The sequence below is a fragment of the Theropithecus gelada genome, chromosome 8 (assembly GCF_003255815.1).
Source record: "Theropithecus gelada isolate Dixy chromosome 8, Tgel_1.0, whole genome shotgun sequence".
NCBI lineage: Eukaryota > Metazoa > Chordata > Mammalia > Primates > Cercopithecidae > Theropithecus > Theropithecus gelada.
In genome coordinates this window covers 104,310,276-104,336,291 of record NC_037676.1, presented here as the reverse complement: position 1 = coordinate 104,336,291, position 26,016 = coordinate 104,310,276, and the positions used below count along the sequence as shown (strand labels likewise).

At 39.3% G+C, this 26,016-nt stretch overlaps 1 protein-coding gene across 5 annotated transcripts in view; it reads left to right on the top strand.

The window, feature by feature from the left end:
• The window catches only part of NCALD (neurocalcin delta), a 446,402-nt gene that overhangs the window by 101,158 nt on the left and 319,228 nt on the right, over positions 1 to 26,016 (top strand). For 3 of the 5 annotated variants that reach the window (XM_025393541.1, XM_025393540.1, XM_025393544.1), the window contains exon 2: positions 11,638 to 11,690. The gene's annotated coding sequence lies outside the window, so the exon portion shown is untranslated. Of the gene's footprint in view, positions 1 to 2,788; positions 2,865 to 11,637; positions 11,691 to 26,016 lie in introns of all 5 variants that reach the window. The other 2 variants (XM_025393539.1, XM_025393543.1) reach the window with 1 other exon arrangement.

The following is a 26,016-nucleotide window of genomic DNA, read 5'->3' as shown; positions in this document are numbered from 1 at the left end:
CGGGGAAATGAACTACACCTCCAGGGATCACAGGGAGATCAGAGGCCACAGGGTTCTACGATTAATGAACATCTTTCCTTTCATGTTTTCATACTCAAATTCTATTTCTTCCTAGCTAACATTTTTCTAATATCGATCATAGCAATTTATTGAATATATTTTTGCTCACCTTCCTTCAATAGGAATTATTATTGCCTTATTTACCTGTTATACCTCTGAAAGTGATCAGATTTTTCATGTTTTCAAGGAGTTTGATGGAGATATTTTTCTTTACTCTTTTTAGATCAAACTACATCATTATAAAATAAAGCACAGATATAACCCCCACTGCAAATCAAATATGTAACATAGTGAATTACCATAAGGCAAACACATTTGTAACTACCATTCAGGCCAGGAAAGAGAACTTCACCAGCCTCCCTAGAAGTCTCTTCTGTGTGACCCATCTCCATCATAACCCCCTTCACTTCATAAGTAACCATTACCTGGACTTTTATATCAGTTGCCCAGCTATGCATCCCTAGATACTATAGCTTAGTTCTGCTCGTTTAATGAATGTTGATATGCCATTCTTTTAATTTGTACATTCCTGCTCCATCCCTTTCTTTTTCCTTATTATTTGTCTGTGGATGAACTCAGCCTTCTGACTTGTAGAGTTTCTCATAGGCTAGATTTTGCTGATTGCAATCTTATGGTACATTTCATTGTGTTCCTCTGTATTTCTTGCAGCGTGGTGGCTGGAATTTGAGGTTTGATCAAACTCAGGTGCAATTCGTTTGGCAAGATTATAGATGTGTTTTTCCATCAGGAAGCAGATAACATTTGTGTTGTTTGTCTTTTTGTAATATTAACAATGGTTAATGCTTAGATTCATTTAGTTATTGGGGCTTCTAAGATGATGATATTCCACGTTGACTTTTTTTTGCATTTATCACTTGGGATGCAAAGAATTGCTTCCCTTTATCTACTTTATATTTTATTTATTTGTTTGTTTATTTATTTATTATTTTTTGTGATGGAGTCTCATTCTGTTTCCCAGGCTGGAGTGCAGTGGCGTGATACCGGCTCACTGCAATCTCCACCTCCTGGGTTCAAGTGATTCTCATGCCTCGGCCTCCCAAGTAGCTGGGATTACAGGCGTGCACCACTACATCCAGCTAATTTTTGTATTTTTAGTAGAGATGGGGTTTTGCCATGTTGGCCAGGCTCGTCTTGAATTCCTGACCTCAAGTGATCCGCCCACTTCCAAAAGTGCTGGGATTACAAACATGAGCCACTGTGCCCAGCCCCTTATTTACTTTTTGGTTACCCAGTGATATAGTTCATACAGAGAGACAAGATAAATATTTGATTCTTTTTATTGACCAGGTTTCATAATAATAAGTTGGTTCTCTTTCATCCTCCAAAGGTTTATATACATACGTGAACTTGTGGACTTAAGCATTTTTAATGGCTTCCATTTAATTGCAGTTATCTTTCTGAAAGCTCAAATTATTGCATCTTTGACCAGTGGAAGCCTTTGAAAGTTGGCTTCTGTTTGTTTTTTCCTGGATGGTATTCTTGGATGTTCTTTGTGGATATAAAACCCTTGTGAACTGAAAAATGAAGAACTACTTCTCCAGCTCAGGCCTTTCTCTGATTTATTCATGGCCTTACATGACCAGGGAATATGTTTTGAAGAGTGGGGCACACCCTCTATAGAAAGGGAATACATGGTTTCTGTTTACAAATATTGCTGGCTTTGTCTTAAGAGACCAGAACGCTGGCTTCCTGTTGAGCCATTCTCCTCTGGAAATGAGATTGCCTCACCAGTGTTGTTCACCTTTTCCGGAAAGATCTGATATGAATAGTTTTCTTTAGAATAACTTATTCTTTTAGGAGGCATGTGCTCTTGTCTAGTCAAATATCTGGAATAAAATTGAAAATAGTTGAAAACCTGCCTTTTAACATTTCCCCCTGAAATTTTCTATGCAACCCAGTAAAGAGCTATAAATAAACTTTAGGAATAATATAATTAATCTTACTAAATGTGAGAGTGCTTCAGGCTTCTTTGCGTGCAGCAGGAGGACTTGCATTAAAGTGAGCTGTGCCTTCAAAATGTAATTTCGCATCCTGACCGCAAGCTTATCGCATCCCTCCCCAAAGTGACCTGTTTTTCCTTCAGCTCGAATGCTGTGTTTTTGGTTTTCATCTCTAGCTTGGGCAGTTCTGAACATTTTAACTCTCTCATTTTTGTTACTGTGACAGTGACTTTAAGGAAATAGGGCCGTGAAGGTTTTTATGATGAAACATTGACAGGAGAAGTAATACTTGGCCCAGCACATGAAACAGAATCACTCACAAGAAAGAATAAAGGTGATTTTGAAAAGCTTATGACATCAATGTCTGTGACAATTTATTTTGGCTTATAGCATTCATGTTTGCAGGCTGAGTAATATAGATTTTCACTTACGAGTTCTATTGTAGAAGACCCTTCCCTCTGTAAAAGATCTGATTCTCTGGCTTTAAGTCTTGCCTGACATTCAGGGCCCTCCACAGATTTATTCCTGTCTCCCTCAAAAACACTTAGTGACTTCCTGTTGCCTGTTGGATTAACTATACACTTTTCACCATGATTCCATTTTTACCTCTCCAGGCCCATCTCCCTGTCTTTCCTATGGACATCTCTTCAGATCAGCTATTTTAGTTGCCTCCACTTTCCTGGTATACCCTACATTTTACTACTTTGGTCTTTGTTCACACAGTTTCTTCTATCCAGAATGACTTTCTCTTCTATCTGTATCTGCAGAGATCCTATCATTCCTCCTCCTCCATGAAGTCCTTTCTGATTCCTTCAAAGAAATATCATTCCTCCGAATTCCCAGGCAATGTCTTCATGACAGTTTCTTTATATTATTTTGTTATGTGACTAGCTGTTGTTGCTATTATTTATGTGTTTGTCACCACTCTGGGGTGACAACCATACATCCAAATTTTCCTGGGACACTCCCAGTTTATAACTGTTATCTCAGCACCTTGTCTGGTTTGTACCCTCCTTTTACTCTCAAAATTATCTTGGTTTGGACAATAATTAAATGGTCACTTTTGGAACAAATGACCAGAAGGTTGGGGCTGCATCATACTCATCTTTTAATCTCTAGTCACTTAACACAAAGAGCAGTATAATTCACATATGGTGGGCAAAGGAATTAGCAGAAAAGAGATTGGCTTGTGTTGGGGCAGGGACCACTTTGCCTGGGTCATCAGGAAATGCTAACCAGATTAGTTTTTATTCCTCCCAGAGATAGTCTTCCTAATGGCACTGCCCAGGGGCTATTATTTTCCCATCAGAAGGTTGGGATCCCCCAGGGTTTGATAAACAATCCTTCCCTACATGAAGGCTGCAGGCATTGTTCCCCCTCAGTGGCTAGTGCATTTAGAACTTCAAAGGAGCATACTTGGGCATTGTGTAGAATATTTAGTTCACATGTGAAAGAGGCTTGCTTTATTTACTTGCATTCCTTTTTATTTAAAAAATTAACCTACAGAAAAGTTATAGAAAATAGTACATAGTCATACTCTCTTCATTTTGCTACATTTGCTTTCTTTCTCTTGCTTTCTTCCTGTATATACACATAGACTCAACTTTGTGTTTAAGTAAGATGTATGCATAACTGTTCATAGTCTTTTCCTGAACCGCTTGAATGTAGATGAGGATATCATGATACTTCACCCTTCAATACTTCTACATGCTCCTCAAAATAAGGACATTTTTCTATGTAAACAATATCATTACTACACCTAAGATAATAATTTCACAAAATCATCTCAAATATAGTCCATATTCAAATTTCCTCAAACTTGTTTGGGATCCAGAATCCAAATCTTATCTTGAAACACTACAGTTCCCATAATCCCCATGTGTCATAGGAGGGACCCAGTGGGAGGTAATTGAATCATGGGGGCAATTACCCCCATGTTGCTGGTCTTTGGATAGTGAATGAGTTCTCACAAGATCTGATGAATTTATAAGGGGCTTTCCCCCATTTTGCTCATACTTCCCCTTCCTGCCGCTGTGCGAAGAAGGGTGTGTTTGCATCCACTTCCACTATAATTGTAAATTTCCTGAGGCCTCCCCAGCCCTGCAGAACTGTGAGTCAATTAAACCTCTTTCCTTTATAAATTACCCAGTCTTAGATATCTCCTTATAGCAGCATGAGAATTGATTAATACAGTAAATTGGTACTAGGTGTGGGGCACTGCTGTAAAGATACCCAAAAATGTGGGAACCACTTTGGAACTGGGTAACAGGTAGAGATTGGAACAGTTTGGAGGGCTCAGAAGATAGGAAGATATGGAAAAGTTTGAAACTTCCTAGAGACTTGTTGAATGGTTTTGACCAAAATGCTGATAGTGATATGAACAATTAAGTCCAGACAGAAGTGGTCTCAAATGGAGATGGGGAACTGGTTGGGAACTAAAGTAAAGGTCACTCTTGCTATGCAAAGAAACTGGTGGCATTTTGCCCCGTCCTAGAGATCTGTGGAACTTTGAACTTGAGAGAGATGATATAGGGTATCTGGCGGAAGAAATTTCTAAGTGGCAAAGTGTTCAAGAGGAAGCAGATCATAAAAGTTTGGAAAATTTGCAGCCTGATGATGCAATAGAAAATAACTATTTTGGGGGGAGAAATTCAAGCCTGCTGCAGAAATTTGCTTAAATAATGAGGAGCTGAATGTTAATCACCAAGATAATGGGGAAATGTCTCCATGGCATGTCAGACACCTTCACAACAGCCCCTCCCATCAAAGGCCTGGATGCCTAGGAGGGAAAAATGGTTTTGTGGGCCAAACCCAGGGCCTCCCTGCCTTGTGCAGCCTTGGGACATGGTGCCCTGCATCTCAGCTGCTGCAGCTCCAGCCTTGGCTAAAAGGAGACAACATACAACTCAGACTGTTATTTCAGAGGGTGCAGGCCCCAAACCTTGGCAGCTTTCACGTGGTATTGGGCCTTTGGGTGCACAGAAGTCAAGAATCGTGGTTTGGGAACCTCTGTCTAGATTTCAGAGGATGTATGGAAATGCCTGGATGTCCAGGCATAAGTTTACTGCAGGGGCAGAGCCCTCATGGAGAACCTTTGTTAGGGTAGTGCAGAAGGGAAATGTGGGGTCAGAGCCTCCACTGGGGTACTGCCTAGTGGAGCTGTGAGAAGAGGGCCACCATTCTTCAGACCTTAGAATAGTAGATCCACTGACAGCTTGCACTGTGTGCCTGAAAAAGCCACAGGCACTCAACACCAACCTGTGAAGGAAGCTGACAGGGTGGCTGTACCCTGCAAAGCTACAGAGGTGGAGCTGCCCAAGGCCATGGGAGCCCACCTCTTGCATCAGTGTGACCTGGATATGAGATATGGAGTCAAGGGAGATTATTTTGGAGCTTTAAAATTTAATTACTGCCTTGTTAGATTTCAGACTTGCATGGGGCCTTTAACTTCTTTGCTTTGGCCAATTTCTCCCATTTGGAATGGGTGCATTTACCCAATTTCTGTACCTCTATTATATCTAGGAAGTAATAACTTGCTTTTGATTTTACAAGCTCATAGATGGAAGGAACTTGCCTTATCTCAGATGAGACTTTGGACTTGGACTTTTGGGTTAATGCTAGAATGAATTGAGGCTTTGGGGGACTGTTGGAAAGGCATAATTGTGTTTTGAATTGTGAGGACATGGGATTTGGGAAGGGCCAGGGGCAGAATGATATGGTTTGGCTATGTCCCCACCCAAATCTCATCTTGAATTGTAGTTCCCATGTGTTGTAGGTGGGATCTGGTGGGAGACAATTGAATTATTGGTGCAGTTACCCTCAGTGAGTGAGTTCTTACAACATCTGATGGTTTTATAAGGGGCTTTCCCTGCTTTTGCTCATACTTCTCCTTCCTGCTGCTGTGTGAAGAAGGATGTGTTTGCTTCCCCTACCATGATTATAAGTTTCCTGAGGCCTCCCCAGCCCTGTGGAACTGTGAGTCAATTAAACCTCTTTTCTTTATAAATTACCCAGTCTCAAGTATGTCCTTATAGCAGCATGAGAATGGACTAATACACTGTTATTCTTGTGGCACCCCCCAAAATGTATAGCTGTAGACATACGTTCCCCCTCTGCACACCTTTTGTTATACTTAAGGATCCACATGCTTCAAAGATATAACATGATTTTTGCCCACAGGAAGTTTGTAGTCTAGGAGAAAAAAGCATAAGATGGAAATGCATTATATATCATGGGTACTCCAATTTAATTCTGTTCAGGGCACAGGTGAGTTGCTAGGGAGGCAGTGGACTTTTCTATCTGCATGGTTGGGGACAACAGAATATTATGTACACATGGAGTAAGGCTGGAGCTACTACTCATTGATTTTTAAACTTTTATTGAGTACTAGGCACTGTGCTAGCCTCTGGGGATGAACTTTGAACCTGAACCATCTCTACTTCACAGAAGTGAGTATTCATTGTGGGTGATGAGCTTTGAAATAATAACCTCAATATTAACTATATAACCATGAGTTGTGATAAATGCAATGAAGGAAAAGAATAGTGAAGAGCATGTAGCAAAGACCAAACTTCCTTTTGGGGTGGGCATGATGGGAGGTCTCACTGGGAGAGTCACATTGACCCTGAGTCAAATAATGAACCTGAAGAATGAGTTCAAGTTAGGTGAATGAAGAGTAGCTAGCAAGGGGTCTCCATGTTGAAATGTCTCCACTGAGGAAGGAAGCAGAACCTACAGAGGGCTGGCACAGCTAGAGTTGAGCCCGAGAGGAGGGTAGTCTCAGGTTGAGAGGCAAGGGACAGGTCATACAGGGCCCAGGAAAGAAGTTTTCCTCTTGAAAAAAGAAAAAAAACATAATCGTTACATGGGCTCTTTTGGAGTTGGGATGGGGAGCAGTTGGTTTGTTAGGACATGGAGAACAAAGTATCCTGATAATTGGAAAGCAAAACAACTTGACAAGGCTGGAATATGGGATGTGAGGGAGGACATCGTGTTGAATTTTGAATTCTTCTTAGAAGCAACAGGGAGCCATTGAAGGGTGAGTATGATCAGAGGGGTGATGTATCAAAAGTGTATTTAAGAAAGAGAAATCTCAAAGATGAATGAATTACTTGAAGACGCTGAAGGCTGGAGGATCTTGCAGTTGTCCAATAGGTAGAGGACGAAGGCTTAATTAAGGCAATGGAAATGGGTGGAGACCAGAAGACAAAGTTCTTCAGTAGTCACTATCTGCGGGATTTGGTTATTGATGAGAGGAGGAGGAAGTGGAGTATTAAATGGTGTTCAGGCTCCTGGCTGTGTGATGAGTGGAAAAGGATAGCAAGAAAAGGAATTGTTCTGGGCAATCGATGGTGTTTTGATTTGCCCCTGATAAGTGCCCCTGATAAATGTGATTTGTACCCAATAAATGATAAGGGAGATCCAGCCTGATGTTACATAAGCAACTGATTAGTTAATGTTTTCTGGGCTTGAAGATGTTCTCTCTGAATATTTTTGATCTATTAACATGGTATTTATTAAGCAAGTTGGAAGCATGCAAACTATTTATAAAGGAGTACTTGCATTTTACAACTGACAGATTGCTTTATTCGGAATTACTCATGACAGGCTTTTTTGTGTGTGTTTGAGAGACATTTGACTTTGCTACAGTTTTTTAAAAATATGGTATTTCTGGTATGTTTATATTGTGGGTTTTCAAAAGCAGTTAAATGTCACAATTAGGTTTGCTGTGTTCTGTTTTTTTCCCATTCAGTTACCCATGAAATATACAAGTACAACATCTGGCATTCTTCTTTGTAAGAACTCTGGCAAAAGAGCAACAAGGATTAGATTCAGCACTTGTCAAATCATCCAATTGTAATATTTTCATCTAGAGTTGAATCTGAAGCTGGGTGAAACTGCCATGTAAAGAGGAGTTCTGCGTAATGTCACAGAGGGGCCATTTAGGAGAATTCCTTTTATGGTTGGGGCATTCTTGAGATGCCTGGAATAGCCCATTTGTATTGTATCATTGAGATGGAAACACAGCTAGGACGGGTCAAGCCACCATGATGACAAGATCCACACAACACTTCTTTTCTGTTATTTGTCAGACTAGAGCCTTGGTTGGCTGATAATAGCAGACCTTCCTTTTTTGCTTCATTTTTCTATGGCAAATCCTTGGTCTCGGAAGTGGAAAGCCCCTTTCCTAGCTTGAAGGCCATATATTCTTAGAACTGGAAGGGACCTCGATAACTGTTTTAATCCAAATCACTGGCATTTTTGCCAATGAGAAAAATGAGACAGAGAGATTACACAATTTGGTCAAGGTCAATATACCGAACTCCCTGCCCCGCTAGATTCCCGCTTGGGAATGGGCAGCCTCTCTCTTCCTTTTATTATTTATTTATTTATTTATTTATTTATTTATTTATTTATTTATTTTTGCCAGAAATTAGAGAGTCTTCATTCACTTTATAAAAATCATCTGACTCATTTGAAAGAAAAATAGAGATGTTTTTCTCTGAAAACTTATTTTTGTTTTATTCCAAATGAGTTTTCGTTCTAACCCAGTGTGATTCCTCTCTATTCTAAGAGCGCTTTCATGGCACAGTATGACCTCTCTCTAATGGCCAGTGTTGCCTAGTTGGGCTTCAGTATAATGGTTACAACAAAACCCTCTGTGCTTTGGAGCATAGCATCATCTCTAAATTCAGGAAAGAACAGATACTAGAAACTGTGGTCAGTGTCACTGCCTGGGCCTTTAGGGCGGGTGATGCTAGGAACTTCTTTAGAAGCAGCTATTTATTCAAATGAAATTTTTGAAAGGATCTTTGATTTTTGAAATGACAAATCTCATACCTTGGCCCTAGGACCAAGCACCCATGACTTGGGAGTGCTAATGGAACTTGGTTGTCACTGAAGGGAGGGTATGTGATGGGGTGGGTGATACCTGGAGCACTGGCCCAGTCAAGGGAAAGAATGAGAGTTTTAAAAATGAGTTGTGAGGGGGAAAGAGGACAAAAACACATGTGGTGCTTACCATTTACTGGCTTGGATGGGGGGAAATGGATTCACCAGAAGCCTCTTTCTCAGGAACCACTATGACTACACAGTTCTACTTTTCTCTCCATACCTTCTCCCAGCAAAAAAGAATGGTTTCTGGTCTGGATGTGTGGGAGGGGTGGTAAGTATGGCTCTAGTTCATCATGTTGACTATGTTCTGAGACTCTAGGGGCTTGGCTTAGAAAGCCAAAGCCTTTGCTTTGCTCCTGCTGGAACCTGTTTTCTGTGAGGTAGTGGACACTGCAAGAACCTGTTTCTGAAAAGGATCTGGAGGATGAGACCAGAGGGGACACATCAATACTAGGTCAAAACAGAATGCCCCTACATTTTAAGAGCTCAATTAGAGAAAAACAGGGTCTGTATAGTGGGGTGTTCTCAATCTGAACCGTTTCCAAAAACTGCAAGAGAGTACTGTCATCTGAGCTAAGCACATGGAATGATGAAAAATTGCATCCTGGTGGATTTTCCTTAAGTCTTTGGAATAAACATACATCTCTTCTTGCTGTTGCAAAGCTTAACACTTTATTGAAATGATCATAGAATACTGGATTATCCAGAACTGGATTGTTCTGTGGGGACTCAGAGATGATCTGTGCTGGGGAGTCTCCATTTGTCCTTTCAGACCCACCCTCCCCCTTTTCCACACTGTTCTGGATCCAGGGAGGCTGGTCTCCATGGATCCCATCAACGGGCTTCCCTGACCTCTGGTTTCTATTTGGATTTGGCCAATGGGAGGCACCTGCATCACCCCCTCTTGGTGGTTCCCTTAACCCTGTGTAAATAGTCACACTGTGTAAATAGTCCCCTGCACTAAAGCTCCCATTTGAAAGTATCATCTCTTTTCTGCTGGGACCCTGTACAAATACATCATCTAATTCTGTATGTCCATTTTACAGATGAGGAAACTGAGTCACATGAGGGCTATGGCTTTTCTGGTTGTGTCTCTTTCCTCCTCATGTTCCCAGACATGGCTGAGTATTTCCAACCTGATATCCTGAGTCCTAGAGTGCTGGATGGGGATTAGGAGACCTCTGGCACTCTTGTCCTCTCTACTTCAATGTGATGGTGCATGCCTAAGAAAGTTCTCTGTATCAAAAAACTGTGTCCTTAAAAAATGATATTTTAATAGGACAAAAAAGTAGTTAGGGAGAAGAGTCTCTGCTGGGAGTTCACTGTCATTTACTGGGCTAGCGGAAGGTCAGAAAGTATCTCTTCCTCCATGGTGGAGGCACCTGGTGCCGGGGCTTGGCTAGAGGCTGTGGGCTCATTGACCTCCACCCATCTCAGCTTGGTGCCCTGTTAATGCTGTGGTTCTGAATGTGAATACCTAAGCCAATTTGTTTCACTTATATCTTTATATTTTCCTTTTATATGGGCATCATAAAAATCCAAAAAAAGTCTAATAGAGCTCTTTTAGTATGTATAAAATAAAAATTTTAAGTCTTAGCCTTGTATCACACTATAATGTGCCACCATTTCTTTCTTTATAATTGGTATATAAAATAGTATTGTTTCTATAATTAGTGAGTCCTCATTAATGAAATATGGTAGGAAGCTTATTAAATTATCAATATGAATCAAAAGATGAATTGGAAAGCTGAGGACTGAGGATGTCTCTATTAATTCTTTTGCTCAATAAATATTTATTAAACATCTTCTGTAAGACCAGTCCTGGTCTAGGCATTGAGGATCCAGCTGTGAAAGACACAGACATGATCTGTGGACTCACAAGGAAGACAAGAAATACTGAATATGTATTTGTATATATGATGTTACAAAAGAAAAAGTGCAGTGTTCTTTGGGAGTGTTAATAAATGAACTTAAGATGGTCAAGTACAGCAGATGACTTGATTGGAGGAGCAACACTTAAGTGGAGAATGGAAGGACAAGTAGGAGTTAGTCAGGTGGAGGTGAGTGGGGAAGGAGGAAAGTTAGTCCTGGCCAAGGGAGCAGCGTGTATGAACGCTGGGAGCTGGCAAGAGGTGAGGTGGAACTGAAGGAAGTGTGAAGTAGCTGGAGCTCAGGCAATGGTACAGAGATGAGAGATGAGACTACAGAAGTAAGCAGATGTTAAATGATGAAGTACCTTAGATGTCATGGCAAGGAGTTTGGCTTTTATCCACAGGGCAAGAGAAAGTTGTGGAAGGGGTTCCAGGAGAAGAGTGTTATGCTTAAATTTTAGAATGATCACTCTGACTACTGTGCAAAACTGAAGTGCTATATATCACAGTCAGATGAAGCAAGCATGGTAGTAGTCATACTTGCTTGATTAGTGGGATGGAAGTGGGATGAGAGGACAATAGCAAATGATACAAGGAAATCTTGGAGCAAGCAATAATCCCCATCACTGATTGCATTCTGCAGATATTATATTCTGATTTTAGAAACAATCAGAACCAATGTAGAACCAATGATAAAGAAAGAAATAGTGGCATATTAAAGTGTGATACAATGCTAAGACTTAAAATTTGTGTTTTATATATATTAACAGAACTCTATTAGGTGTATTTAGACTTTTTAATTATTCTTCCTAGTTCCTGATAAGCTAAGACAATAATTTTATTTTTGACAGAGTCATTTCTTCTGACTTGAGCCTGCAGTGTGCTGTGAGAGATCCAACACCAGGTAAGTACAGAACAAGTTTTTCTTAGGTTTGTAAACCACACTTTTCTCCCAAGATTCCCTAAGACATACATAAACCTAACATTCTATGTAATCCTCATTTTAGCCTTTTGAGTCTTATTTCCATCTTATACATGAGGAAATTGAGGCACTGGTAACTTGACATGCATAAAAATGTTCATCACAGCATACATTATGATAGTAAAATAATACAAAATGAAAAGGAGAGAATGTAAATATCCAATAGTAGGTAAATTGTATTAAATTAATTATGGTACATTCATTTGATGGAAGTATTTTAAAAATATTCATTATCACCTTAAGATGTTCTCTTCTATTCCCAGTTTGCTAAAAGTCTCTATTATAAATATACGTTGAATTTTATTAAATGCTATTCTATATCCACTGAGATGATCAAATGATGTTTATGCTTTCATTTGTTAATTTTAGTTTACATTAATGGATTTTCTAATGTTAAGCTACCTTGCATTGCTGAGATAAAACCAACTTTGTAATGATGTGTTATCTTTTCTATACTTAGCTAGATACAATTTGCTAAGTTTTAGTCATAAATGAGATTGACTAAAATCTTTCTGTGATTTTCCTTGTCAGGAATAGTTTTCAAAATACTGAAATTACTTGCTATTTAAATGTGTACTGGAACTTGACAGTAAAACAGTTTGGGCCAGATGTTTTCTTTGAGGAAAGAAATTTTACTAACTGATTTATTTTCTGATTTATTTAGGTTTTCTATTTCTTCTTGAGTCAGTTTTGTTATGGTTTCAGTTACATATACATATTTCTGTTGAATACATATGCAGGAGGGGAATTTCTGGATCATAAGGCAGGTATATGTTCAGCTTTAGTAGATACTATCAAACTGTTTTCAAAAATGGTTGCATCAATTAAAAAATTTATGCTATAATCAGAATCAGGAGTGTATGGGGGTTCTAATTAGTCCACATATTTTCCAAAACAAGGTGTTTTCTGGTTTTTTTTGTTTTTGTTTTTGTTTTTTTTTTAGTTAAGCTCTTCTGATGGGTGTGTAATAGCATCATATTGTTTAAATTTGCATTTCCCTATAGACTAATGAGGTGGGGCACCATTTCATATATTAATTGGCCATTTGGGTATCTTGTTTTGTGAGAAGCCCCTTCGGGTCTTAAAAATGTGAAAACATTGGGTTGTTTTAAAAATTAAATTATCTTTCTTATTGAGTTTCGTATATTATTTTACCTTTACATTTCAATCTATAATATGTCTGGAATTGATTTCATTGTACATGGTGTGAAGTACAAGGTCAAGATTAATTTTTTTCCATGTGAAGATCCAGTTGACCAAGCCCCATTCTTTTGCCATAGCACTATATGTCTATTTTGGTTAGGGTTACTGAGGTATGATTAACACATGGAAAATTCATTCTCTTAAAATATATGGTTTGATACATTTTGAAAAATGTATGTAATCATTGTTTTACCTCACAATCAAGAGGTAGAATGTATCAAACACTTGAAAATGTACACCTTTGTAGTAAATCTACTCCCTCTACCTGTAGCCCTTGACAACCACAATCTGGATCTGGCTCTCTGCTTTCTCTTTTTTCCAGAATATATAAATGGCATCATATAGTATGCAGCCTTTGTTTCAGATTTTTTCACTTGGAGTATTTTTTTTTTTTTTTTTGAGATTCATCCATGCTGTTATAAGTAACAGTGGTTTGTTCCTTTTTATTGTTGAATAGAAGAATTCCATTGTGTGGTATACCACAAGTTTATCCATTAACCAAATGATGAAGATTTGGGTTGTTTACAGTATTTAGCTACTAGGAATAAAGCTGCTACAAACATTCATGAACAGGCCTTTGTGTGGACGTATGTTTTCCTTTCTCTTGGGTAAATTACTAGGAGTGGGATTATTGTATCATACGGAAAGCATAGCAAATATATGTTAAACATTATTTTAAAAAATCCCTCAAACTGTTTCCAAAAGGACTGTGCCACTTTACATTGCAATCAGCAATATATGAAAGTTTTAGTTGCTCCATAGCTTCTCTAGCACTTGGTATTATCACTCTTTGTAATTTTAGCAATTTGAGTGTATAGTGTTATCTCATCATAGCTTTAATTTTCATTTCCCTAATGATATTGAACACCTTTTCATGTGCTACTTTGCCATCTGCATATCTTCTTTGATAAAGTGTCTGTTCAAATCATTCACCCATTTAAAAATTATTTGTCTTAATGATACGTAGCTAATTAGAATATATTCTGGATACAAATGCTTTATTAAATATGTGCTTTGCAAATACTTTTTCTCAGTGTCTAGTTTGTTTCTTTAAAAGTCCTAAAAGTATCATCCAAAGAGTAGAAAGTTTTACATTTTGGTGAATTTCAGTTTATCAATTTTTAAAAGTGGAAGAGTAGTTTTTTGTTTTTTGTTTTTTGTTTTTTGTTTTTTTCCTTCTTGAGACAGAGTCTTGCTCTGTTACCTAGGCTGGAGTGTAGTGGCGCTATCTTGGCTCACTGCAACCTCCGCCTCCCAGGTTCAAGCAATTCTCCTACATCAGTCTCCCAAGTAGCTGGGATTACAGGTGCCCACTACCACACCCAGCTAATTTTTGCATTTTTAGTAGAGACGGGATTTCACCATGTTTGCCAGGCTGGTCTCAAACACCTGACCTCCAGTGATCCACCCGCCTCAGCTTCCCGAAGTGTTGGGATTACAGGTGTGAGCCACTGCACCCAGCCTGGAAGAGTAGTTTTAAGTACTATCTAGGAAATCTTTGCTAAAATGAAGGATGCAAAGATTTTCTTATTTTTTCTAGAAATTTTAAAGCTTAAGCTTTATATTTAGTTATATGATCCATTTTGAGGTAATTTTTTATGTCTTTTGTGAGGTAAGGGTCAAGAATAACTTTTTATATGGATGTCTAAATTTTCCAGCATCACATATTGAAAAAGCTACTCTTTCCCCATTTTAATTACTTTGACACCTCTATCTTTCTCTCCCCTCTTTGGTACTCTAATTATATGCATATTAGACCATTTTATACTGTTTGACAGCTCTTGCATCATCTTTTTGTTAAAAATATTCTCTTTTGATTTCAACTTGGATAAAGTTTCTATTAATGTATCTTTAAGTTTGTTTATTTTCTATACTTTCCCTCCCTCATCTAAGATCCTTTATCTTTTCTTGCATTTTATCCTCCTTTTTTATGAAAGCCTTTAACATATTAATCATAGCTATTTTAAAGTCTCTGATTGTTCTAAAATCCAGGCCATCTCTCTTTCTAGCTATGTTGATTGCTTTATTTTGACAATGAGTTGAGGGCTTTTTGTTTTTGCTTTTTTGAGTGTCTTGTAATTTTGATTGCATGTTGGAAAGTGTTTGTAGAACAGCAGTAGATAATAAAGTAAATAATATTGCTACTCAGAATTGGGCATACTTTTTCTTCTGTAAGATTGTTGATATGAAGGGTTGAGTCAATCTTGTTAGTAGTTAACAACAAGATTGGTAATTAGTATCGAGTTTGGGTGGAGTTGAATTTGTGATTGCCGTAGTTACCTTCAGCATAACAGACTCCAAAGTTCTCCAATGGTGGACTGCAGTGACCTTATGCAGTGGCATGCCAGAGTGTTTTTCTACATGTCTAAGCTCCATCCTTAGTTTTCAGCAGACTCTTCACCCTTGCTCCACAAAGGGGACCTCTCTCTCCATGTTTGTGCTCTTCTGCTAGCAGTAGATTGCTCTTGTTCATTGTACTAGGCAGAGCTGTGGTGGTGGTGGTGAGTTCTCAGTTCAACTGGGCCAGCCTCAGTCTTAGGTAGGCCTTATGTTTCTGGGCCTTGGGACTGGGGCTTTGTTAGTGTTCCTGCTTCTCTTCAAGGCAGCCAACCTTTGCCTTGTATCTGTGGAGTGTTTTGTGTGGGAGTTTCCTGCCCCTCCCTCACTGGTAACAGACCTCTTGTTTGTGTCAGCACAGGATCCTGGACCTGCAAGTTTCTTGTCCTTCCCTTAGGGCAGATGGCAGGCTTTTGCTTGTACCCCTTTCCAAGAATCGGTGGATTTTTGCTTGGACCTTGGGGCTAGGAAGGTGTTTTGGTCCTCTACCAGTTGTTGAAAGCTTTTGCTTAATATGAAATAAAGTTTGGGAAGTAGATGGAGTTACTTGCCTCTGCCCTACTAAAAGGAGAACTCCCCAGTTTCCAGCCCCACCCTTCTTCTTTTTAATGAGTGTTCATTGCAGAACCCTAGGAAAAAGCTTGAGAGAGAGCTGGGGCTCATCTCATGTTTCTGAGGCTCCCAGGGATACTGTCATACTTGCCCACACTTGCCCTTTAGAAATTCATTAACATTTTAGCTGTTTTCTTATTCCTGCTTTCATGATGGCTGCCTCTTTCTACTGTGCCCTGCCAAAGGGGACAGTTTGTGTGACCCCTTTCTCCTTGGAAGAGCATGCCACTCTTGGTAAACTTAGTTCACTTGGTTGCCTTGTGTCCTTAGCTCTCTAATGGGTTCAATACAAATATGATTTTGTTGATTATGAAGCTTTTCTTGTTGTTAGGATGAGAGTGATGTTCTCTGTGGTTTTCTGTATCTTACATGGATGCAGAACTGTGTTGCAACTTTTTAAGAGTCACTGGCTTAAAGGAAAATTTTGGTTGTAAATACAATTGCCAGTCAAAAATGAATGGAAACCGAATCAAAAGAAGGCAATAAAACCACAATCTAAAACTTAATAGGAAAACTGAGAGGACTTAAATTTTATTCTTTTATTAGGTTGGCTGTGTTTGGCATTTTTCTTTGTTCCTTTGCAGAAATATATGACTACAATGGCAGGAATATTGCAATAGAATAGCTTTATTCTGAGGTCTGGGGTAAGGGAGAGAGGAAGATTGGCTTCTCCTTGCCATAAATATCTTCAAGACAGGGTGATGAAATGGGAGAAAAATGAAAAAAATACAAAAACGAGACAGTAGAATGGGCATTCTGGAGAAGTTTGCAGCTTCTCAGAAGAGGGGTGTACAGTTAAAGATCTTAAAGAAGGACTACTAATGTCTATGGGTCGAGAAGTGCATCAGTCTAATTCCACAACTTATTGATTTCCTAGCCATCTTGGGAGCATCACTTCAACTTTCAACTTGGTTATATTAACCGTCGACACCCTTGGTATTCCAGGGGTGGTCCAGGCGCCAGCAGCATCTGCACCCACTGAGATCCTGTTAGAAATGGAGAATCACAGGTCCTATCTCAGACCTGATGAATCAGGATCTGCATTTCAACAAGATCCCTGAGTGATTCTTGTGTACTAGAATGTCTAGAATGTACTAGATGCGGTGTTTTACGTAATCATGGTTTCTGTGTTTTTTGTAGTCGACTGTATTTAATGAGATTAAAATCTTTCAAAGTCAAAATATTGTGAAGGTAACTCTACTGTAAGGATAACCTGGTGGGGTGGGGGGCACAGTGCACAGAATTAAGACATTTTAAATGCATTTTCTAGTTAAATTATCAATTTAATTGAACAATTATCATTGATATGCTTATTTAAAACTTACTACTTAAAAAAATTTTTTTTGAGCTCTGTGCTCCTAGCATTTAAAAACTCTTTCTTGTAGCAGGGATTTTTCTGGTGCTTTCTCTCATAAAGAGATTTCCTTTTAGACCTATTGCTATGATGGGATCATTTGTATACCCCCCAGGATTCATATGTTGAAACCCAACCCCCAAAGAGATGGTTTTAAGAGGTGAGAGTCTTTGGGAGGTGATTAGATCATGAAAGTGGGGCCCTCATAAATGGAATTCATACCCTAATAAAAGAAACCTATGGGAATTTTGCCCCTTCCATCATGTAAGGACATAGCAGGAAGGCACCATCTATAAATCAGGAATAGGACCCTCACCAGATTCCGAATCTGCTGGCACTTTGATCTGAGACTTCCCAGCCTCCAGAACTGTGAGCAGTAAGTGTTGCTTATAAGCCATGCAGTCTATGGTATTTTATTATAGCAGCCCAAATGGACAGAGACCCACATGAAGCCTGCTTCCTAGGGCAAATCTGCCCTCTCCATATTGGTCTCAGCTTAAGAAACACGTTCCTGCATGAAGTTGCTATTGATGCTTCAAACACCTGGCTCACAGGGTCGTAGTGAGGACCCATTCCTCTGACAAGGTTCTTGCCAAGAGCTCTCAACTTCTTAATCTTCCCAACTTTGAGTATCTTGTTATTCAGTGAAGGGAGTGTGCTGCCAAAATTCTAGTTTTCTCAACTCTTGATAAAGGTTAATTTTACATTTCTCCAAATTCTTAAGCTGTTCTCTTTCTTTTAATTCCATAGAAAATGCTAGCCATGATTTCTGGATTAAAGCACCTGCTCTCCTTTTGTCTTTCCTTTTGTTTTTGGACTCAGGTATTTTAAGCTCATTCCTTTCCCCACTTAGTGAGAGACATGAAGTCAAAACATTCTGGCAACATCATTAATTCTTTTTTTTAACATATCTTGTTCAATTTGGGACCATCACATATGTGTTCCAAGCAGGTAGCCAGAGAAGGGCACCAGGTCATGCCTCCCAGTGGAGTCAGCCCAGGTAAAGAGTTCTGGTTGTCCTGGCCAGTGAATTCTGGCATAATCTCAACGGTCACCCTTAGCTGCAAAGGAGGCTGAGAAATGTATCTTTAAGTTGGGCATATTCTTTCTGCAAAAGCAATTGGAGCTAGGCTTGTTATGGATGGAGAACTAAATGTAGACATCAGACCAACAGGGAGCTAAAGATTAGCGGTAGGACCAGTGCTGCTGTATTGGAGAATGAGCTTAAATTATAAACAGATTCATCTATAATGACACCTCCTATTACTTCGATTGCTGAAATCTTCTTTCATGGAAAAGAAAAATACGTGCTGCTGAGACTAGAAATAGAGAGAAGGGGAGGTACCTAGCCCACCATGCACTTACCCACTCTCAGGCTCAGCAATTCAATTCACTCCCTTGAGGGAGCATGGAGGGATGTAGTGAGGTGGAAGAATCACCTTCTAGTAGTTTCAAGAAGATAAACATTTTGTTTTATGTGCCCAGGTAGTAGGAATGTTGAGATGGAGAGAATGATGCTTCTTCTAGTAATTATATATGTATGCGTGTGAGGGTATATATTTATGTGTGTGTGTGTGAGTGTACGTGTGTATATATAAACATATCTGATTGTTATATATTATTACATATTGTGCCAACTGTATTATATTAGTTGCTTTATATGTTTACTCAACTCCTACTACTAATGACCTTGCAATGTGGTGATCTGCTGTGGGAGCTGAGAAAAGGGAAAATTCATGTGTGTTTTGTAGTCGTGAAGCCCTTTTAAAGGAGATGGGATGAACTGCTTATAGATCTTAGAGAATGGGTAGACTTGTTTCAGGTAAAGAGGAAGGGTGACTCAGGGTAAATAAACAGCAAGGACCACAGCCACTAGGCCTTCAGCTGTTTCAGAAGCTCACTGCATGATTCATCATTAAATCCCTCTGCGTTTCTTCTCAAGACACAAACAAACAAGCAAATGCAGATGACTGGGCAGTAGCTTCTGTGATTACACATCCTGCTACTCCCCGCACTAGAGGAGTGTTTGAGGCAGGCGCTGTTGGTGTATAGCAGGCTCTGGCCTCTCCTTATGTCCTTGTCGTCTTTGACTCCTGATGTAATCCTGATTTGGAAACTCTTAGCAACTAGCCCGGCTCCCTACCCGAGGCTCAGCCCAGGAGTTGGAATTGACAGCTAATTGTCGCCACTGATTGCTTTGCTGACAGTGCTCTGTCGCTATTTTGGTTTTTCTTGAGAGTTCCTTAATTAGAGAAAATGACATCGTGTGCTGTCCAATCAGTTGCTTGTTGGATATTATTACATTTGTAGGAGAATCAGGCGACGTTCGGGCTTGTTCCTGCCAAGCTGGTATGAGGTTCATGACCTGCAGCACAGTTTGCTTGGCAGAGCAGTGGTCCCCACACAGCTGAGACCAGTTTGCCACTGACTTAAGGGAAAAGCATTCTGCATTCCCAGTGTGGACTCAAAGTACCCAGGACTCCTTCGGGGCAATGTCCCATTGAAACTTTACACCTCACAGTGGCCATTGCCTCATAAGAATGTTGACTTTCTTCTCCCTGAAATGAGATATTTCAGGATTGTTTTGATATTTGCCTTTCTGACTAACATGGAAAGACCCTTTTGTTTTTCCATGGGAGAGATACAAATATGAACTGAAGATGAATTTCCATTTGATGAAACTTTAAATGTGGTTTCTCATACAGTATAGTAAGATCTCAATACACTGCTTTAACTAACAGGAAGGATGATCTTAAATTAGAAAATATTTTGAGTTATAAAATAAGTTTGAAGAGTTTTACAATTCTGAAATCCACAGAATAATTTTTACAAGCTGATTTTTAGGTAGCAGTCCCTTCTGAGGCTATGTTTTTGAATTATTTTGGAATAGCACATACCTACTTTATGTGTTTATTCAAATGAGCACTGACCTTTGTAGTTCCTTATTTCTAGCATTAATTCATTGCATAAAATATTTATTGAGCCTTCAAGGGTACCCTTGGGCTTAACAAAGAAGTATGGGACACAGTTTCTGTCCTCAAGAAACTTACATCCTAACTGGGAAATTAACATTCTCAAGTGAGACCCCGTGACTTCTGCGAGGGGATTTATAAGGTTGTGTAGCTTTTTTCCTGGAGTTATCAGTGTTGGAACAGAAAGTAAAGAATGCAGGATTGATCCAGGCTTGAAAAGATAATTGGAGAAGAATATTGAGGATCTATGGAGAGTTCATAACATTCTCAGATTGGGCACAGAAGGAAGGAGATGAAGATGTATCTGTGTCTGTGTTGGGGGAGTAGGGGTTGACCAAAAAGATGGAGAAAGTGGTTAATGGGTATGGTGGATGGGTAGAAGTCAAAGAGGACTCCATGAGGTCAAGAAAGAAATGAAGAGTAAGTAAAGGTCAAGAGAGATCAAACAATGTCTCTTGTCCATGTTTCCTGTGGGTCTGTCTTTGCCTCCTCAACTACATGGTAAAAAAGGGACCAGACATGACATTTCTCTTGTGCATCCTTCCCTGAAGAAATTCACAGCTAATTCATGGGATTTATGAAGACCATTTGGTTGAAATTATCAACTTTCTTGTACATACATAGAAATGATTGAGATGCTCATGGGTTCGTGTGTATAGTGACCTCCAAAGCGTTTCCTGATGTAATCTTATATGGTATAAACACACCCACACACACAATGAAGAAGAGAAAGTCCCCATCGCCTGATAATTGTTCATTACTTTCAAGTAAAGGAAAATTATTATCTCTAGGGAGACGTCAGAGAGACCCCCATGCTGGAGGTAATTTTGCCTTACCAGGAAAGCCAAAGTTGCTGTTCTTTCCCACAGGCCGACAGTTTTTTTACTCTTCCTGGTTTTTCAGGCTAAGTGTATTTGAAGGCCCAAATGAACAACTTAAACTTCTTTCTGTTCCTGTTACTGTTTTCCTGCTCAACACTCAACTTTTTCTCATGTTTATATTTAACCAATGTAATCCTCATGAAAGACTTTTACAGTTGAAGTCACAGCGAAAGCTAGAGAATAAAATTTTAATTAAAAAACCAGATTTAAAAAGCTCAGACTTTATGATGTCATAATTACTATAGATTCTTGGATATTTTATAATTGCTAATCCCTGGGCACCACACCTATTGGGGGTAGCAACTATTTGGGGCCAGTGGCAAGGGCAGTAAAAGAATTTACCAAGACAGTTGTAGGTAAAGAAAGGCAGATTTATTAGAGAAAGTATGCAAATACACTGCAAGGATGCAGTGGGTAGCACAGCAGAGAAAGGGCTGTCTGCAAAGAGGCAAGGGTTGGAGGGAAGTTTTATAACATCTTGCTGGAGGGTGCTACATGTTTGTGATTAGCTATATCTCAGAACAATTGGTCATTGCTCTCCCCACAGTAGGGCCCTCCCCAACCTGAAGCTCCTCCCCAACCTGGGGCCCCTACCTCATTGTTGCTTACTTATCTTATCAGGACTCCTCACCACCCACTGTAAGTCCCTTGATATAGTGTCTTCTATTCGTCTTGGCTACCCAAGTGCTTCCCAGTACTGGGGGACACATTGGGGCCTGTGCCCTGAAGTGAATGTGTCTAATGTCCAGCTCGAACATACCAGCAGTGCCTACTGTAAGAGCTTTTTTTTCTGAGGTAGCATTTTAAAATTTCTTAAGCTGTATCCCAAACATGAAAGAGTTGACCCGAATCATGTGGTTACCATGGCATCTAAAGAGAGCCCTTAGAAGCTCATCGATTTCTCCAGACAGAAAGATGGTAAACTGCTCCAAAAGAACATTTTCTACCTTGCAGGCTGAGAATAAACACTATATTTATCTGAAACAGCAAATCTGATCTTCAAAACTTCTCTCAAGCATAATCTTTTATGAGATATTTGCTGAAAATTGCTCACCGGTTTATATGCTCCAGCACTGACTTGTAGCAGCTTTTCTTTCATCTCTGACCTGGAAGCTTCTTTTCAAATCAAATAGAAATATGAAGGACCCCAGCTAAGAAATCTCTTCCAGTTTCAGAGAAGGGTTGAACTAACCTGAGCTTTCCTCCTTATTTGGGGAGACAGAAGCAAAAACAGGTCTGCCCTGAATAAAATGCAGGTCCACTTTGTGCACAGGCAACCTCTCCCCTTCTGACACAGTTCTTTGATGTTACTCTAATTCTCATTAATTGCTAACTCTAAGGCAACAGAGCTTAAATCTTCGAAAGGATTGCTTTTTATACAATCTTATTGTCTGAAATTTGTGCTTAATAGAGAGGTCATTGGACCACCAGCTTTTTGCCTGAGAGTTAGTAGGCAGGGACTGTCTAAGTCATTGATTTCTATTGCTTGACATTTCTATAACACTTGGCATATTCCCATTGTTATTTGAGCCACAATGGAGTAACAGTGCCGTGAGGCAGAGAGACAGATGTTTTTTAAAAATTACCCCTCTCCACTTTTTTATTTTTTTGAATTAGAGGACTGAAGGTATAGGAGAGACAAAACTTTTCCTCTTCCCTTTTAGGGCGCGCGCACGCGTGCGTGCGTGTGTGTGTGTGTGTGTGTGTGTGTGTGTGGAGGGGGCCACGGGGAGCGGGTGGTAGCTGGGCTTGGGAATTCAGGTAAACAGGAGAAACCCAAATCTATTTAATACAAGTTTTATGTGACCTCAGGGCCCTTACAAGGAAATGAAGACCCAAAGAAGCAGTTAGAATCAGTTACTTCTACTCTGAATTGGACAAAGACTAGTAAATTGTGTAACGGTGTCAAGGCAAAGGGACTTGGTCGGGTGTAGTTAATTGGGTGGAGAAGCAACTAGGAAAATACGGGTGAGTTTATCAAGGTTTGTTTGTACAGATTTCTACTGGCCTCAACTTCTTTTCCTTGATGTTAAGAATGTTGCTTTCCTTTTGGTATAAGGAGGACATTTTTTTTCACATGGGAGTTTTATCTCCTGCTTTTAAGAAACAGAAGGAAGGTCAGAGTGATCTTGCATGTGCTTTTTTTTTTTTTTTAACTGCCTTTAATTCAGAATTGTCAATATGCCAGAGCAGCATATTTTGGAGTGGCACATTCTTAATTACTTTAGAGTTTGTGCCTTTTTAAAAATCGGTTCTTAACCCGTGGCAGACCTGGAACTAGAACCTATTCCTGTCCCTAAGGGTTGTTCAGTCATGATGGACCAAGTATGAGGATGGGAACGGAGAGCTCACAGATTGTTTAAGAATTGTCTGCTTCTTGTCTGTCTCCTTGATTTGACTTTCAGTTCCTTGAAGGTGGAGGTTCTTTTATTTATTATCAGATCCTCAATGACTAGAATAATAGCCAGCACATAATAGGTGCTCAGTTAACATTGCTAAGAAACGAGTAATAATGTCAACATTTTCACTTCTGTCTATCCTACCTCTTACACATGCCAAAGGCATAGGAAATGTTGAATGGAAGAATTATGTCTACAATAAATAGGCAAAAATATGGACACAGAGGGAGAATCATAGGTTGCTGATTTGCCAAAACCTTTGGGTGAAGGACACTGAATGGCTGTAGAAAAGCACAAAAGAAATTGAAAATCCAGCTCCTGCCTTCGGGGAGCTCAAAGTGTACTCAGAGAAACAGAACACTCACCATGAAAACGATGAGGAAAGTCGGTTGGCCCTGCCTTCTTGGAAACTCAAAGTTTGGGGGAGGGTGTGGACATGCACTACAAAAAACCTTAATCTCAGAGGGAGGAGGAAGTAGAAGAACTCTAGTGTCATTGTCTTTGTTTGGTTCTATAATTACCTGCACCTACATACAAGTGTTTTTATGGATGAAAATAAATTCAGCAACTGGTCGAGGGATGAATCATTCTAATTAACTGGAATAGAAGGTGAACCTTGATAAAGCTTCATTTGGCATTTTTCTTTAAATAGTCAAGTAATCATGCTGTAGTTTAGCATCAGTAAGCAATTGTTTCCATCCTTATCCCTACCAAAGCTAATATTTTCCAAGTCCTTTAGAGCTGTACGTTTCAAGGTTCAGTCCTCAAGCCACATGCTTATGTATCAACTGATGAAATTCTGATTCAGGGAACCTGAGAATCTGCTTCTTTTCCCCTTAGTAAACATTTTATCTTGGAATAATTTTATATTTCAGAAATATTGCAAATGTTGCAATAAAATGTTGCAAATATAGTACAAAGAGTTCCTGTATTTCCTTCAACCAGATTTTTCTGTTAACCTCTTATAGACCAAAATAATTTGTCAAAGTTAATAAACATTGGTATAGTAATGCGAACTAAGCTACAGACTATTCAGATTTCACCAATTTTTCCACTACTGCCCTTTTTTCCTGTTTAATCCAGGCTATCACATTACATTTAGTCCTCGTATCTGCTTAGTCTCCTTTGATCTATGATAGTTTTTTAGTCTTTCCTTGAGCCTGCATTTTTAATAAGCTCTCCAGGTGGTTCTCAGATAGTAGAAGTGAACACCATTGCTCTTCCAAAGCCAGGGCACACCTCACAGGTGCTGAGAGGGGACCTTCCCTGGCCTGAGCGGTGCCTTGTACTCTTCATCCCAAGTCGTGCCTGAATCACTGGGGGACCCAGCAGGACACATAAGGGACACTCTGGAGAGAAGTTAACAAATGTAACAAAGCACTATTTACAGAAGTGTAGACAGAAATAAGCAAACAAATAAGGGTTGTTAAGGCAACAGGAACTATTTACAGTGAAAAGCTTTGATTCACTTTGGGAAGGGGGAAGAGGAGTTGGGGCCACCCAGCGGGAGCAGTAGTTAGAGATGTGCCATTGGAGAACCAGCTTCTGTCGGAACCACCAGACTCTGAAGTACAGACAAGTGGAGGGAGTCAGACCCTGGACTTACTTCCTCTAGCTCGGATCACCTACTGATGCCTCCTGTTAATGGAACTCAACAAGAAGCCAGAGGGCAGGGAATGGGCCATACTGTTCCTGAGCACAGAGAGGGGAGAGAAAGGTGGAGAATTGATCTAGAGACTAGGTCTAGGGAGGAGTTGAAGTGACAATAACCAGAATTGTTTTAAAGTAGAATGCAGGAGAGATAGCCTGGTTAGCTAACTGTGCCGGGATTAAAACTTGTGCTCTGTTTATTAATTTATATCTACTATGTTATTAGGGGCCCATTGCTTACTTTAAAAAAAAAAAGAGATCCAATGAAAACATTACGTTTAGCCTTGGAAACTGTACAGTTTGTCAACTTGTTGCAAATTCAACAAATATCCTTTTAGTGGGTTAATGATGTGAGAGAAAACCATAGCTTCCAGCTAAATAAGTAAATATTCAAACTGAAGAAAAGAAGTGCCATCTGAGATACAGTCTTAGAATTGATCATGAATTTTGAGAGTGACATATACTACCTTGTAAGGTTTGGATAAAACAGTGCTTTTTATTTTATTTTTTCCATTTTGTTAACTCTCCAGTTTTTGAAAGGAGAGATGATTACCCTTTCTGCAGTATAGTGAATCAAATTCTGGGAACTAAAGAAAAAGATTCAGAAAATGTTTTTCAATTTTTTTTTGTAATTGCAAAGGAATAAGCACTTGAATGGAAAAGAGTTCATATTATTATTTTATTTTTAGAGAATAATAGCCTACTTTTGTTTTTTATTAATTTTTTTTATTTTCCATATACATAGTTGCTTTTATTTTATTTTATTTCAATAGGTTTTTGGGGAACAGGAGGAGTTTGGTTACATGAATAAGTTCTTTCGTGGTAATTTCTGAGATTTTG